At 39.9% G+C, this 4,819-nt stretch overlaps 1 pseudogene; it reads left to right on the forward strand.

Moving 5' to 3' along the window:
• Window positions 1-584: 584 nt before the first annotated feature.
• Window positions 585-4,819, forward strand: part of LOC105501450 — a 53,343-nt pseudogene continuing 49,108 nt past the window's right edge.

Consider the following 4,819-nt stretch of genomic DNA (forward strand, 5'->3'; position numbering starts at 1 on the left):
ATGTTTAAATAGAAATTCATATGACTGCTGGGCTCTGGGAATTTAGGTAGAACCATATCCCACTCAAAGGGATCTTATTGAGTCCCACTCACCAGGTATCCCAAAGGAAGTGACTTGTGTTTCTTCTCTCTGGTGAACAAGAGGAAATGCAAAAGGAGAAGAGGCAGAGATAATCATCTTTTTTGAGGTTTTATTGTTTCGTTGACAAACTTAGGTATGGTTTTATCAAATAAAAATAGTTTTCAAGGAAGAAATGAAACAACGAGAGAAGGAAGAGAAGGGAAAGAAAACTAAATGAACAAAAATGACAGAAAACAAACTTGCAAATAGAAAAAAACAGTTGACACACAAAATCTAGAAAAAATGACTCAAAATTGAAAAGCTTCAGGTTCTCTGAAATTGATCTTTTGAGGATAATGGTTATTTATCGTGCCAATTGTGATTCTTAGGGGTGAGATATACAGGTATGTAGGACAAATAAAGAAGTATTTATAGCTTGAGATAATAATGTCTGAGGATTTATTTTGGCCTCTTTCATATCTAGGTTTAAGACATACAGCGGGTAGCTTTAGTCGATCGCGAAGATGGCTTTATGGACCCTAGGTTCTCCTGCCGATGGCGGTGATGGCTTCTCGGAGACAGGGTCTCACTGTATTGTCCAGGCAGGTCTCGAACTCCTGGCTTCAAGCGATCCTCCCGCCTCAGCCTCCCAAAGTGCTGGGATTACAGGCGTGAGCCACCACACCTGGCCTCACTCAAACAGTAAACGAGGTATGTGACACATTCCCAGACTCTCCAGCCAACTGAGCATCAGCTCCTTCACGCCAACTGGGTCCTGATTAATGTCCTCCCAAGACAGACTTCATTGGATCCACACTCAAGAGGACTCTGCCAGGTTTTTCTGACCCCTCTACATTGCTATAAAATGCTAAGGCCTTAAGACTTGGGTACGTGTATTACAACAGCAAGAGTGCCAGCGCCAACAAAAGACCCATTGGACCTGTCAGCTCCTCTGTTTCACCAAGCAGACACAGTAACCTTACCAACAAAGAGTAAGCCAAGTGCCTCTGTGTGACACCACCAGCAGCTGATAACGCATACGAAAAATATAACTAATTTAGACTAGAGCCCTATCTCTTCTTGAGAAGCTGGGATTTGAAGGAGCTATCCTGAGATCTGTACTGCTAGTAAGTGACTGATAACATTATAAACTGGATCGGTCCCTGAGTTCAGAGACTGAGTTGCAATTGAGTGACAAATAGACAACGAAATCTTGAAGAATTGCACTGAGGTGCAAGCCAAGTTTATTTGGCTCTCCAAATAATACTGGTTGAACTAAGAAATTGGTAATCCAAACCTGTAATAGGACTGGTGTTTGGGTGTCTCTCTTTGTCATTGTTGCCTCTTGCTGTTACATTGCTGTCTGTGTTGTCTTTCTAGGTCCAGATGTTTTCAGATAATTCACATTGCCCTGATTGTGGACAACAGTGGTTCCTTAGTTTAGAACTAGGCCACTGGTTGTACCAAACTGAACTTGTTGAAAATGAATGTTACCAGGTATTCTTAGACCGTATTAACAGAGCTGATTATTGCCCTGAGTGTTATCCCGATAATCCTGCTAATAGAAGCCTTGTTCTTCCTTGGTCTTTCCCACTTGAGTGGGCTCCCCAGAATCTCACCAGATGGACCTTTGAGAAAGCTTGCCACCCATTTCTTCTGGGTCCTCCACTGGTTAGAAAAAGAATACATGACTCTCGAGTAGCTGGTTTTAACCCTGCATTACAGTTAATCTTGACCAGAACAGATAAAACCTTAAACAAAAAACTGGGTCAAAACAAATAGCTTCTATAATAGTCAAAATTGTCAACTCTAGAGGCTTTTGTGTAGGTAGCCCAAGGAAGATGGAAAAATAATTAATTTCTAAGTGTGACCCAGATTGTCACTACTTTGAGAACTGCTTAAATTGTTGGATCTGCTTCTGTGGCCTATACATATTTTATTCACTATGAATTTAGTTAGTATTCCAGCCAGACTGTTCATCTAGACTGAGATACACACACACATACACACACACACATACACACACACACACACATATATATATTCATAAAATAATCCATATTTCCTATAAACTGTTTTGGAACTAACTTACCACTCCTAAAAAAATTTCTGCAGCCTAATGAGTGACATATGACGAAGTAGTCCTAGAGGGGAAGTCCCATACTGTGTGCTTCATAATGGTATTTCTAATGATAACTTTTGTAGGAAAGCAGCCTCATTATAGCTGGATCCTAGATTAGTCCAGTGAATTTTAATAAGAAATTATGCTGTTGTAAACTCACCTCTTACGCATTGGTCAGCGATGATATATATATAGATAACATTTATCCATATATAGCCATTTATTCATCATTGGCCCTGTTTGGCCCATCCTCAGTGTGGCTGTGACATTATTGATAACTGGTCACTCAGATAAATCATGTTCTATTAGGAAACACCTACATAGGTGATGCAGAAACATGCAGAAATGCCACCTGTTTATACTTACGTGGCTTTACATAAACAAAAGACTGTCTTGTCTTTGTGGTGACTGAATTTACAATGTCCTCCTCTGGAAATGGAAAAGTACCTATCTAGGAGATGTATGACAAAAGAAATTATCAAGCCTGACTTCATATATATTATGAACAGTCTAGGGGAAGCATCTTTCTTAGAACTAAGAAGGTCTGCTGAACATTGGCCGCATTCTGGACTGCTATTGTTCATTAAAATCATGGACCCAGAGTTGAGGTTAAGCCACTTAGAAAAAGCTGTTGAAAACATCTCAAAGGCCACTGAACAATTTTTAAATTACACTTAACATGCCAGGTATCTAGGTATCTAGTGCTTTTGTACCACCTCAGCAATATTATCAAGGTCCCAGCTTCTTTCTGTCCTTCCCCCTTGGAATCCTCTTTTTTTTGTTTTTTTATTGCTTTTTTAAAAGTAGTGACCAAGTCTTGCTATATGGCCTAGGCTGGTTTCCAACTCCTAGGCTCAAGCCGTCCTCCTACCTCGGTCTCCCAAGGTACTGGGATTACAGGCGTAAGCCACCCCACCTGGCCTAGGATCCATGTTTGCTTTTTATCATTAAGATTTTTTTTTTCGATGAGTACAATATGACTTCTTGTTGTAACAGACATTTTAATCCCTAGGAAAGGCTGGAAGTAGAGAGCAAAAGTCTTTCAAGTCTGTCTTTCATTTTGGAAATCAAGTCTTTCCAAAAAATCTCTAGCAGATTTCTTCTTATATCTCATTATATAAAGTATCAGTTTACAAGGGAGCCTGGGAAAGCTTGGCAAAGGGGAATAGGGTTATCATTGCCTGGGAAGGGCACATTGCCTCCATTGAAAAAATCAGGGCTCTTTTTTTTGTTGTTTTTTTGACAGAGTCTCGCTGTCTCGCCCAGGATGAAGTGCAGTGGCATGATCTCAGCTTACTGCAACCTTTGCCTCCTAGGTTCAAGCGATTCTCCTGCCTCAGGCTCCCAAGTAGCGGGGATTACAGGTGCCCGCCACCACACCTGGCTAATTTTTGTGTTTTTAGTACAGACGGGGTTTCACCATGTTGGTCAGGCTGGTTCATCTGAACTCCTGACCTCAGATGATCCGCCTGCCCTGGTCTCCGACAGTGCTGGGATTACGGGTGTAGCCACTGTGCCCAACCAGGGCTCTTTTAGCAAGGAAGACGTGAGAAATGAATGGCTATTGGTGTGCAACAAATCATACTTGCTACATGTTGTGAAACCTGAAGTTATTTGTTAGTCTGTATGAAGAATGTACCCCAGAGATACACCCTGTATCTGCCTTATGTCTCTTACAATGGAGGTTCTCTCCTGTTATATTGCTGAATAAACTATGTGAACTGCTAAAGTGACTGAAGACTAGTTAGTTTATCACTAACTCTTTAATGAAGAATTTCACTATCCTACAGTTCTTCCTAAAAAGTGAAAATTTAAGTGCTTTTGAGAATAGTATTATGATCAGTATTATTGCCTCTAAATTATTTAATTATTAGAGAATGCTTATGTTGTAAGGACATATACAAAGAAACATTCTACAAATATGAAAATTTAAATATCAGCAAAATGGAGAAAAGGTCTTTGTTTTTGTTTTAGTCAATCTCTCCATTAAATAGTAAGATCAGATTAAAAGGATTTATACCATTGATTTCTCAAATCAATACCTAAGCAGTACCTGTGAGAGCTTGTTTAAAAATGGAGATTTCTTGGTCTGCTTTAGAAATTTTGATTCCTCAGGTTGCTCGTAGGGCCCAGGAATCTGCATATTATAAAAAACACCTCATGCCGAGTGCAGTGGCGTGTACCTGTTACCACGGCTACTTCAAAGGTTGAGGCAGCAGGATCACTTGAGCCCAGGAGTTCAAGACCAGCCTGAGCAAGATAGTGAGACCCCTGTCTCTTTCAAAAAAAAACAACAGAAAGGTATAAATAGTACCTTTGGAGATTCTGATGCAGGTGCTCTCTGGACCATACTTTGAGAAATGCTGTAGTAATATGTCCATAGTGTTTACTTATCTGGCTTAAAAGGGTGGGAGCAGAGTACTCATAATACTGCAAGATAGTACCATTTATTTGGTAATACTGGTAATGTAAAAAGAGGTTTCATGTCAGACTGAAGATCACTCTTGATAATTTAGGTCGTAACTCAGCCACATTTTTCTCATTAATTAAATTAATCAGGAATGTTTCAGTCCTCTTCACAAACAGTTTTGTTTGGTGTCATTATGAACTATGTGAATATATGGGCCAGAAAAATGA

The sequence above is a fragment of the Colobus angolensis genome, unplaced genomic scaffold (genome assembly GCF_000951035.1).
Source record: "Colobus angolensis palliatus isolate OR3802 unplaced genomic scaffold, Cang.pa_1.0 Scaffold71, whole genome shotgun sequence".
Lineage (NCBI taxonomy): Eukaryota > Metazoa > Chordata > Mammalia > Primates > Cercopithecidae > Colobus > Colobus angolensis.